This window comes from Ceratotherium simum, chromosome 28 (genome assembly GCF_057802395.1).
Source record: "Ceratotherium simum simum isolate JZ-2026a chromosome 28, ASM5780239v1, whole genome shotgun sequence".
In the NCBI taxonomy this organism is placed as follows: domain Eukaryota; kingdom Metazoa; phylum Chordata; class Mammalia; order Perissodactyla; family Rhinocerotidae; genus Ceratotherium; species Ceratotherium simum.
In genome coordinates, this window is record NC_141927.1 from 6,416,778 (window position 1) to 6,429,894 (window position 13,117).

The window sequence follows — 13,117 nt, forward strand, 5'->3', positions numbered from 1 at the left end:
GCAGGGAACACAGAGATCACTAAAGTGTAGGCTCGGCTTCATGGACCTGACTATCTAGAGAGGGGAAGAAACTAATGTCCAGTGGGAGGTTGTTGAGGACCGGCTGGCAGTGATCGGGAGCCTGTTTGGAATCTCGAATAGGATGCATGTGTCTCCTTGTCCCTGCAGAGCAGTGCCATTTGCCCGGTAGGGGGCTGGATGCGGAGGAGGCTGGAGCAGCCAGCAGAGCCTCCTGGACGTATCATGTTTTCCTCTGAGCCCGCTGCGGTCCCCCGCCCCTGGACTGCCTCTAATCTGGAGGGTGCGCTCTCTGGACCTCATCCCAGGGGACCGAGGTTTCTCCCAGGGCTGAAAGGCTTCTCTCTGTGTGTGGTGGCTGGAAATGTTCCAACTGAGGGCGGGAGGAGGCCCTGCCAAGACCCGTCTGTCCTTCCTCATAGTCCTGCAGAGGCCACACCAATAGACAATGTTTTCCTGTGGCGAAATCTGTCCCTTGGGGCCCTCAGGCCTCTGAGGATGGACCGAGAGGAGGCTGTATCTGCGGGTGTTTGCTAAAGGCAGAAAGTTTCCTGTGCACTTCCCTGGGCATGCTCCGTGAGGCTGATTTGTATTTAGTGGGCATTTTCCTTGGCTCATCACCAAACACAGCTTGCTTGGAGGTGGAGGAAAGCAATTTGTCAATAATTCTCAGGGAAAACAGGCCAGAGGGAGGTAGGGGGCAGAATCTAGAAGAGAATCCCAGGGCCAAGACCGCAGGCCGAGTCAGAGGTCTTGGTCCTGGCGCTGCCTTTGCCTCCTCATCTGGCCTTGAGCCAAACACTGACCCTCCTGCCCTTCAAGGTCTCCTCCACCAGGAAGCCTTCCAGCTGTTCCATCTCGTTACCAGCACTCTTTTGCCTAGAGGACGAGGCCTCCACAGCAGTGGGCTGGATTTGTCATTTTGATTTGGTTTTATGCTTAACATGGAGCAACCCTGTTTCAAAGCACCCTGCCCCTGAGCCACCAGGCTGAACGTTTCCTAAGTGCAGGGCATCCTTATTTGCCTGTTTTGTTTTTTAACAGACTTTATTTTTTTAGAGCAGTTTTAGGCACACAGCAAAATTGAGGAGGAGGTACAGAGGCTTCCCATGTAACCCCTGCCCCCCGACATGCACAGCCTCCCCCACTATCCACGTCCTGAACCACAGTGGTCCATTTGTTCCAACTGATGAACCTCCACTGACACATCACCATCATCCAGAGTCCATGGTTCACATTAGGGTTCACTCTCGGTGCTGTACAGTCTACGGGTTTGGACAAATGGATAAGGAAAGGAATCCACCATTAAAGTATCATACAGAGTAGTTTCACTGCCCTAAAAACCCTCTGTGCTCCACCTAGTCATTCACCACCCTGCCCCCCGAGCAACCACTGATCTTTTTACTGTCTCCATAGTTTTGCCTTTTCCAGAGGGTCATATAGTTAGAATCATACTGTAGTATGTAGCTTTTTCAGATTGACTTCTTTCACTTAGTAATATGCATTTAAGTTTCCTCTATATCTTTTCATGACTTGATAGCTCATTTCTTTTTAGCACTGAATAATATTCCATTGTCTGGATGGACCACAATTTATTTATCCATCCACCTACTGAAGGGCATCTTGGTTGCATTCAAGTTTTGGCCATTATGAATAAAGCTGCTATAAACATCAGTATGCTGGTTTTTGTGTGCACATAAGTTTTCAACTCCTTTGGGGAAATATCAAGAAACATGATTGCAGAATCGTATGATAAGAGTATGTTTAGTTTTGTAAGAAACTGCCAAACTGTCTTCCAAAGTGGCTGCACCATTTTGCATTCCCACCAGCAATGAGTGAGAGTTCCTGCTGCTCCTCATCCTCACCAGCATTTGGCATTGTCAGTATTCCAGATTTTGGCCATTCTAATAGGTGTCCAGCGGTATCCTATTGTTGTTCTAATTTGCATTTCCCTGATGACGTATGATGGGGAGCATCTTTTCACATGCTTACTTGCCTTCAGGGCATCTTTTTCCCACACAATGACAGTGTCACTCCAGGATCTGAGCGCTGGCCTTGCTTTCAAGCTCCTTGTTCCTGAAATTAGGGAGTGAGCTTCTTGAGGGCAGAACTTATGTCTCCTGTTTGCCCCCGCACCACCCCCAGGTCAGACCTTGGCCCTGAAGAGTCTGGGCCCAGCAGGTGAGTAACAGCCACGTCTCTTGTGTGATCACCGACCTGAGCCTCGAGCTCCTCATCTGTGGAATGGGGAGAACAATAGCACCTACCTTAGAGAGGTGTTTCGAGGAGCAAATGTGCTAATATAGATAAAGTAGCAGGAGTCTGGCACATGGAAAATGCTTAGGAAAGATATGCTGATGGTGATGATGACTCTTCAACCTGCATTTTGGAGGAATAACCAAATCCCATTAGTCCAGAGGACAGCTGAGCTAGGACACGGCGCCTGATGTCATTCTCTATCCAAGAAATGTGAAGCCAGCAGCCAGGGAGCCTTCTTGCATTGTTTTATTATGAATGATTTTTCTAAAATGGGGGCCCTAGGAGTTTCTGGGTGATGGAAAGATAGAAACAGTTAAAGCAAACCAACCATGTCATGGTGGCAGCTCAGTGAACTCCAACTCCCAAAACAAGAATTTGTCTGGAAAAACAGTTACAACTTTAGGATTAAATTTAGAGATTAAGAGAAATTACCTAATTTTGGGATTTCGCCCCAGAGTCAAGATCAAATATCGGCAAAGGGGTCAGCTGATTAATAGAAGACTAGTTCCTGTGTCACTCACTCACTTTTTCGACTCCAGCCCAGGCAAGCCCTGGCCTGGCCTCTTTCCTCACACTATTAACACGGACAATTAACACAACACTGGAACAGACCCAGACGAAAACTTGTTTAGAACACTTCCTCTCTGCTTCACCGGCACAAACATCTATTCTGGGTTTGGGCTGTTTTCCAAGTTGAGTTACATGACGGTAAACAAGTTTTTTTTGGTAAGTGAAATTTTAACTGGGTACTTCGCAAAACACAATTACGAAAAAATATTTGAAGAAATGATTAAGTGGAAAAGTTAGAGATGTAAAGAATTACATGTGGTTATGAAAATGTTTTTCACTGAGCTCTGTTTATTCATTGGCATTTGGAAAGACCTGCTGGGACAGATTTCTGACTAGGAATATGCGTTTCCCGTAGATTTGAGGACTTTCTTATATAGACTATCAATAATTATCCATCTTATTTTAAGGATAAAAATGGAAAGTGAAAAGCTCAAGAAATCAATTTGCCAGCTTGAATTGGCTGAGAAATTCAGAATAATGTTCATGGCTGAAATTTGCAAAGTAAATCAACATAATAAGAAGAAGTAAATTAGCCCAGAATGACAAAACGAAAGGATGGTTCCCATGTAACCTCATAAATTTCCTGCTTGATGCATTTCGAGTCTCTGATTTCTAATAAAATTCTCATGAGAACATAGTAGTGCTCCATAAAAACTCCTGAACTCTCCCCATGAGAACCAGCTGGTTTATAAGGGCATGTGGGTTCATGGCTGTGGTTTATTTATTAAAAATTTCTCAGTAAATATATCATGGTCCACTGGATAGCGCCCCATGATTATGGGGAGGCCATGTATCATTTCTGCTGTCCCCGAGTATGAAGAAAAACAAGAAGAAGCACGTTAGGAACTCTCTGGGCCAGAAAAAAACTGTAACCTTTTTTTTTTCCCCTAAAGAAAGTTCTCTGTGAGCTGCTCCTTGCCATTACCTTTGGCCTTCCAAAAATCTGAATGTGCCTGGCCGGATGGTTGACAGTGAGCAGAATGGAGGCTTGGTGTCGTCCTTGTCCCTGCCATGGGGCATGCCCTCCTGGGGACACAGGGCAGGCAGAAGCTGCCACATGGCTATTGCAGATTTTGAGGGATTTCAAATGTCTCAGAGAAAAGACGTGTATTTACGTGCAGTCATGAAGATAATGCGTCCACAGCTTGCTCACCTCTCCCACCATGCCCACTGCCTACAAAAATAATTCTCACTAACACATCATGGTTTTAATCTGTGCCAAACGCTTGGGTAAAAGCTTTACGAGTCTCACCCCACTGGATTCTACACACAATCCTATAACATGGGCTGTTAGTATCACCCTCGTTTTAGAGACAGGGAAACTTCACACAGAAAGGTCACACACCTCACAAGGGACGGAGCAGGGACTCGAACACTGGACAGTAAACTGACTCAATGCTGATGCACTAACCACCAGACCAGACTTTGAGGGAGACCCACCCAAGGAGGATGGCGTGAACCCCGGAGACTTTCAAGGTTTTATCCTACTCATCCAAGAGCCTCTGCAAACAAACTCACTGGTTTAGTTCTACATTTGCAAAGCACTGGTAATGTGTGTAAAACTGTGCTGACTTGTTCACAGATGGGCCGCATGGGATCCTCACGGCAACACTATGAAGGAGACGAGCCCTCTGCCTTTTGTGCCACTGTCTTTCACTGGACTCTAGTACCTAAGAGCTGGACCTCATGTTGCCAGCACTGGGCACAGGGCCTGGCACATATAGGTGCTCAATTAAAACATTTCGATGGATAAGAATAGGTTTTGGTCCATGGCTGAGAAGAGCATAATTAAAAAAAAATTTTAATAGACTTTATTTTTTTTAGAGCAGCTTTAGATTCACAGCAAAATTGAGGAGAAAGTACAGAGATTTCCCATATACTCCCTGCCCCCCACACAAGCATAGCTTCCCCCACTATCAACATCCCCATCAGATGGTACATTTGTTACAACTGATGAACCTACATGGACACATCATCATCTCCCAGAGTCCACAGTCCACATTAGGGGTCATTCTTGGTGTTGTACATTCTATGGGTTTGGACAAATGTATAATGACGCATCCACCACTATAGTATCATAAAGAATTGTTTCACTGCCCTAAAAATCCTCTGTGCTCCACCTATTCATCCCTCCCCCAACTCATGGCAACCACTGATCTTTTTACTGTCTCCATAGTTTTGCCTTTTCCAGAATGTTGTATAGTTGGAATCACACAGTGTGTAGCCTTTTCAGATTGGCTTCTTTTACTTAGTCATATGCATTTAAGGCTCCTCCATAATTTTCATGTCTGAGAAGAGCATAATTTTCACTTCATGGACATGAAAAGCACTTTCTAGATCCATAGAATTTAGACTGAACACAGAAGCTAGGGACATGATAGAACTGGTGGTACGTTCCGGAGTTCACTGTCCCTGAAGAGACATAGAAAATGACTTTTTCTTTTCTTAATGACAATAGCAATGGGAGCCTGATTTACGGGTCCCCATAATAAAACATCAGCCCGTTTGACCCTGTTGTATAAAACGCGGGCAAGGATTTTGTCCAGTCTCATGAATGAGCATGCTTAGCTTCGCGAATAAGTCACTTGCTGGATATTTCATAAATGCTGACTTCAAATTTAAGGGCACTTGGTATTGACAATGGAAACTCATATTTTCCTTTTATAGGAAATAGATAACTGCATTTGAACACCTAATTGTCTCAATAAACCCTTAAGCACATGACTTCAAAAAGGCAGGTCATCAACTTGCTGGGAAAATGCAGAAAGTACTCAGGTGTCAAGCCTTTCACCAGCCCGTGTATGGTCCACATGGGGTGTTTGTGTGTATGACTGAAAGCAATGAATTGAGAAGCAACCAACCAAGCTTAGACTGAAAAGATCAAGAGTGGAGCAGTCACTAGAGAACAGCGGCTCAGGCAGTGTGCACCTCTGTGCGAGGCGGCAGCATGCTGATGGAGGGACAAGGGCGCCACCTACCGAGCCCGCCCTGCCCTGCATGTGTGGAAAGCGTGCGCCTTCAGCAGGGAGCCAACTGCACAGATTGAGATAACAGTTTCAAGTACTCTGTGGGTCGCTGCACTGCCCAGGGTGGGGAATCACATGAGATTACAATAGCAATAGCTCTTAAAGCAAAACATGAATGTGAAGTATTCTTCACTCCATAACATATGAGTATTCAAATAGCCCCCCACAAAATGTCCTTGTTATGAGAGTGAACAAGACCTGATAGCTGCCTAACGCGTTAACATGTCAGTGTGATGTTGATCTCTACACAGACGGGCTTTTTGCAGCTCAGAATTACGGCTAAATATTATCATGAATTAAGAGAGAGAAGGAATTGGCCATTCATTTTAAACCCAAGTCAAAACTAAGCCAGATTAAGCTTTTAGCTGACATTTATTTTAAAAAAATGACTCGAAATCCTGAAAGTTTTTATAACCTTACAAAATTCAGCTTGGACCTTTGTCCACCTAACTCCGTCACTCAGATTAATGACATTACTTCCTGACTGCTGGGAAAAAAATATACCGACCTCCACATTCTTAAGACGTTTAGAATGGAAAGTGGAGTCTGAATATCTGAGTAGAACTTTCTCGTTATCATTCACTTTGCAATGTGATTTAAAGCAAACACGTGATCCACAACCACAATAGATCCCTTTCCCTTCACTATTCCTAGATGGTCTAGGGACAAGAAGGCGACACAGGGACCTAACATTTTTGAAATTCCTGTTTTGTTTATTGATTGTTTCATAAGGGCCATTTTATCACCGTGTGAACCTACAAGGCCTGAGAAGGGTTTCTGCCCAACCCCACGGACTCCATAGATGAGGTTTGCCCCTCTTGTCATTTAAGGTCACAAGATCATGGCAAGATGCCCCAAAATGATTTTACAGCTTTGGAGCAATTCCTGTAAAACTCTTTAGTAAAAACAAGCTTAAGCCTCCATCAAGATCCCGTATGCATTTGCTTTGGGATGAGTCAGTATCCAGAACAGAGGGCGGAGGTGTCTCCCTTCTTCCATGGTCTCAGGAAACGGTAGGCCCCTGACCACACAGGATGACTCTCAGACTCCACTCTCTGGAGGGCACCTGGGATGTCAGCTTGAGGGCTGGGAAGGATGAGCAGAAGGACCCTGTCCCTGGGGTAAGACAGTTCATACCCACTGCTTCTGTGGCCACACACAAGAATTCTGCAATCTAGCCAGACCAACTAGTAGTATCCTTGATTTATGGAAGAGGAAACTGAGGCTCAGAAAGATGAAGTGATTTATGTACAGTCACAGAATTAGCTAGAAAAAGAGACAGAAGAGAACCCAGGCCTAATCTCCCACACTCATCTCCCCACCGCATTGCTTCCTTCAAAGGTATAGGGAGCCCAAAGCTCATTTCTTCTGTGGTTGACTGAACTTCAGGTATAAGAAAAAAAAATAGCAAATCTCTGTTCTTTTATCAAATGGTCCTTCTTTTAAAGTAAATTAAAGACAAAGTGTTGCATTTAAACCCAAAATTTTCTGGTTGGAGTGACATCCTTAATTGACCTTGGTTGGTTGGTTGGTTGGCTGTTGTTGGTGTTCTTAGTTTCAGATTAAAGAACAGACTAAGAACAAAAATCCATATTGTTTATTTGATTCCCAACCTCATCTTCCCCCTCTGTCCCTTCTCCCACTCCTAGCCTGGCCAATTTGTAAACAAATCCCCAATGGACTGAAAACCTGTCCATGGTTTACTCCAGCTGGAAAGAATTGTGTTCCACCAAGATTTAGCTCCATTTATAATGGAAACCCTGATGACAATGTTGTAATTATAGTCTCACCATAATGAATGGATCTGTGTGGTCAAGTCAAGGATTTTTCCGTGGTATTTTTCCATGGGAGATTTGGTCCCAGAGAGATGTTAACTTAAAACCTGGATTATGGCTCTGACTTCAGAACAGGATCTCTCCTGATTTGGTACAGCTTAAAGTCAACGACTCTATTGACCTTGTGGTCATGCTTAGCATGCTTAGATTGATTTTTGCAAGATTGACGGGGGTGGGGGATGACAATTTGGTGGTGTAGGAGCTTATTTCAGGAAACTAGCATTGTCTCCCAGATTTTTAACCACCAAGTATTTTCTCTCCTCTCTGACCCGGCGGCTACATTAAACTAGAAAAACTGGACAGGGCCAACAGTATTTGTGTGGTCAGCCATCCCGACTGGCCTGGAACTATCTGCTTTTAGCCCGAAAATATCACCTCCCAGGAAACCGCCCAGTCCTGGGGACACCAGGATGGTCGGGTATCCCAAACAACATGGAAAGTAGAATCGGATTCAGGAGGACAGAAAAGTAACAGCCTATTTTAAAGAGAGCAACCAGACTGGGTTTTAAAGCAAAATCCTTTCTTGGTGCTTAAAAACTCTAAGTGTAATCAGCATTTAGCTTGAGAACTGATTCAGGAAATAGCCCAAAAGGAATTTAAAAATCTCATGCTTGGCATGGCAGAATATAATACGAAAAACCAAACAGACCACTGCTCTGCCTAACAATTTCTTAGGTTAACCTACTGTCTGGTCTTCGGAGCCCAAGCAGAATGAGGCATTTCATGGGTGTTTAGGCCCTCCTACGAGGCTGCTGCCCAGGGTCCCACTGCTTCAGACCTTTCCCTGGGCCCTGGACTGCTCTGCAGATGCCTCTTCTCTCTGTGGGAAGAGGAAAAGGATGCAGGAGAGAAGTGACTCAGAGGCCGACTTAGGGAGCTGGGTTTCTTTTCTGGGCCTCACACAGTGCCCTACTCTGGGGGCCTGCTTTCTGGATCTTCTCTCAGGTTGCTCTGGTTGCCTTTCCAAGTGTTGTGAAAAACCCTGAATTTTAGGAATTGGTAGGCTGACTGGGGTTAAAAGAAAGGAAGGAATAGAGAATCAAAACCAAGGTGGAAATGGCCAACATCAGGCCCAAAACATGGGTCACAGAGCTCCTGACAATCCTGTGGAGTGGTGAGAAGAAATGTGTATCAAATCTCTTTTTTGCCTTATGAAAACAGACACATCAGGACGTGAATATTAAACCCATCTCTGGAGTTAGAGGCTTCAGGATATGCATTGAATCTGTTTCTGGATTTACAAATCCAGAGCCCTTGGTAGATGTGCATTAACTCTCCCTGCTGTTTTAAATTCTATAGCCATGAAGTTCAGCACCACACGATGGAGAAACAGGACATGCGTGAAGTGGAGCCATTGACCAGTTCTGGTAGACTACCCTTCTACTCTTGCCCATGGAAGTTGGGCTTGGCCATGTGACTGGTTGAGGCCACGGAACGTGGGCAGGAGTGGCAGCACATCACGTTTCCCCCTGTCCCTCTGGGAATTTCTGACCAGCACGTCCACTGCCCTCTCCCTCAGGATGTAGAGCACATGTGACTGTGACCTGCAGCCTGAAGAGGAGCCCCCTTAGATGATGTGCAACCCTGCTGAAAAATAATCACTCGTCCTTTTATGCCAGTGAAGTGTTGTGGTGCTTGTTATGCACCCAAAGCTGACAAATGCACCTGCTTTTAAAGAAGGAGCTTAACCTCAGTATATCATATCTGATTCTTTTTCAGTTGTACCACTCTAGCATATTATGAAAGAGCTGCAAATAGATGTCCAAAAGTTCTCTTCCTTCTAGGCTCCCTTCTGATGTTATAGGTGGGCAGAAGATGTAAAACTTCCATTTCATTTTTCTGCTTCTTACCAGAAGTACCTGCAATGAATTACGTCCCTGTGCCTGCAAAGGCCATAGAAAGATTTTAACCAGCAGTTCAGATTTTAAGTAACTAGATACATAAAAATAAATTGCTTTATTTTCCTCTGCTTGAGGGATGAGGAAAATGACAAAAAGCAGACACATTTAAAATGGCCACAGCTTGGGGTGTTCCGTATAGAGGCTAAGCGCTCCACAGCTAGTGAACGATGTCCCACGGGCATTGCTGTGTGGTGACCGTGGTTGTTCTCAGCTCCCCCCAGACTGGCCTCTTCATGCTGAGCTGGCTATGGGAGCTGATTTTGGAGACAGCATTGAGAGCTCCGTGTCCTCTGGCTTCCCGGTAGGTGTGGCCTGGCCTTGCCAGCATGAGAGCCGGGACAGGGCATTCATTTCCCTGGATCCCTCCTGCTGAGCCACTACCGGTTGCCATTGGTCCTTGCCAAGAGCACAGCACAGATCCCCTGGCCTAGCTGCAGCTAGAGCTCTCCCGGGTCTGATGGCAGCCCCCTCTCTTGCCCCCAAGGGCGTAACAGCAAGCTGGGGTGCTCCACCAGCCATCCCTCCTCGGTTTCTGTAACTCTACCCCACAATATTGCAAACACTCCCTTTGTTAGACTGTCAATTACCCCGTGTGAGCGTGAGAGAGGCAGTCACACTGCCTCTCTGAGTTGCCAGAGTCCTCTGCTGAAAAGGGAGGGAGGTGTGCAATCGTTTTGCAAAGACCCACTTCCAAAATGGTTGTCCAGAAGCTTTGCTTGTGAGAAGTAAAATCCTTAGTCAGAAATCAGAAAAACCTAGACATTCAGTGCCACTTAAGGGGTGTTTACTGAGTGTTTGCCACAGCCATCCATCAGACCAGGCCTCACCAGGGCAAAGTGCTGAAGAAAATAGCCTGTCACAAGGAGTGCACAACGTTACAGAAACATCTATGGAAATCGGACCTGATTCCCTGCAGGTCCCGGAGAGCCAGGGTTTGCCTGCTGTTGGTGGAAATGGCAATGAAGGGAATGTGTATATGGTCTGTAGTGTTTAGGGAGACCAGAGGCCTTTTGTTGCTTCCTGTGTAGCTTCACAGGAGAAGAGGGAAGTGAGGGAGCCTTAGAAAAATTTAAAAAAGTAGGTGTGACAGCAGATATAGGATAAATGCCCTTAGAGTGAATACCGTGGGAGCAACACATTTCAAAGTTCTGGGTGATGGCCATTCCCTGAAGAAGTAGCGTCAATAGACTAGATCCAACATGTAACACAGCCTAACAAACAGCAGTCAAGCTACGATTAATATTCTGAGGGAGAAAAGAGCAGCCCCTGACTTCGGGAGCTCGTCTGATGCCCACAGTCAGGCTACGTGTTCTGTTGGCCACAAATGACCACACAGAATATCAACTTCAGATGAGGCCACGTGGAGACCTAATAGATATGACAAAACCAGCGTCACTGGACAACCTTCAAAACACCGCCCCCTTCCAGTTCAGTGTTCTTTCCCAATTGCAGCTTCCTTCTCGCTCTCGTCTGCCCTCTCCGTAGATGAGATTTATTGTGATATCCAGTCATAGGATTGCACCCAGTCCGGAGTGAGCCCCCGCTTCCTTGGGCCCTCTCCAAATCCACCCAACCAAAGCCCAAATCCTCTATGTCCTAATACTCTCTTACTGAGATGCCTCTCGGGGGGTGCGTTCTCCCTTGCTGCGATGAGTCATAGACCCAACTGGTTCAACTCCAGGTGGTTCCTGGTGGTCTTTGCCTGGAGGGCATTGGCACTGCCATCTCCAAATGTCATACTTGTGCTCCATGAGTTCTGGCCACAAAGATTCAGACAAGTAATGTAGCAATGTAGAACGCTCTGTCCAATAACTGTTTTTCCCAAGGTAGGCATGAGCATTCAGTCCTTGGCGAGCCTGCCTCGTAGAGGGGAAAGGCCAGACGTCCTGGCTCACAGAAGCCCCTCTCCTGTCCTGGGCAGGGTCACTGATGCTGCTCTCCACATCCTCCTGACAAAGATTCTCTCCTTGACCAAATGCTACTTACTCTCCTCTGAACTTTTCACTAGGTCTATTTCCATGTTCCTGTCTGCATTGTCCAATTTTAGCAGGAATCCTGCTAAGTGAATCTCCTACCCTCAATATTTGATCACCTTCTTTATTTGGTCAAATCTCTCATCCCCCACCAACCCCCGGTGGATGTGTGACCACCTGGCCTGCCTTTAGCAAGACTCCCAGTAAGTTGATTTAGCCAGAAACCCCCCTTGCCCCTGAGGTTTCCTCTTAGTAATTTTCCACCCACTGACCCCACCCCTGCTCCCTGGCTGTAAATCCCCATTTGTCTCTGCGGTATCCGGAATTGAGCCCAGTTCAGTATCAAAGTCTCTTTTCCTCTATTGCAATAGTCCTCAATAAAATTGTTTTTTTTACTGTTTTAACTCCTGTCCAGCTGTTTTTTTCTTTGACTCTCCTTCCACCAGGCAGAGAGCTGAGGTCTCCTGGGGTGAAGTGTCATGGATATCCATGGGCCGGATATTCTAGATCACTCAGAAACCTGACTGGTAAGGACTCCGGGAGGGCAGGGAGGCTGACGTGCTCATCTTCAGATCCCTCTCAAAACCCTGGTTTTCATTCTCTGGTTCTCTTCTTCTCCTCAAGGGAGGAAAACTCCCCAGAACAGACATTAAAGTCCCCCACCTGTGGCCCCCACTCACTCTCGCACAGAGCCATCGGGTCAGGACCCAAAAGATCACTTTGAGCTGAATTTTCTAGTCCTTGAATTCCCTTCATGGTCTCTTTGTTAAGGGGCTGTCCAGGCTTTATCTGAGCACCTCCAGTGAGTGTAACCCCCTTGCCACCTGAGAGGGCCTGTCTACCTCTGGATAATTCTGCCTTAAAGACCCCACGTTGAGCCCTAGTGTGTTTCTCCAGGTGTGCATCAGCCCTGCAGGAAGAATACCAAGTCCCTACTCACAGGACGCCCTCGTCCCTGAAGACGGCAGCCGTGTGAACCTGCTGAGTGAACCTGCTGTGGGTTCCTGCAGCCACCTCTCAGGGTGGACTCGATAAGGCTACTGACTCGCTTCCCTGCTGAGCATGTACTGAATTTCCTCGCGTGCAGCTTTGTGATCCTAGTGACTAGCATTCAGTAGATACTCAATAAGCACTTTTTAGAATTGTGTCCATTTATTAGTCTTCTCTAACAAATATATGTATATTTTCTGATTGTTTTCATCATCTAGGGATACGCTTTCTGGAGGCGTGAAATGAAGAGGCCATTTGAGAGGCCCAGGCTGGTCTGTAGGCCCTTAACAAGAAGTCGATGCCTTGGTGTCTATCTGCTTAGTGCCTGCTGTATACTCAATACATATTTCTTAAATCAGTGAATGAAGAGGATTTCTAGCCTTCTAGCCTGATCAAGGGCTGGAAAGTTTGAAAAAAATGAGCAGATTCCCTGTATCCCACTCTACCTTCCCCCATGACACAAAGGCCCTTCTACCAGGATATGTACTGTTATGGACTGAACTGTGTCCCCTTGAAGCTCTAATTCCCGACGTCATGGTATTTGG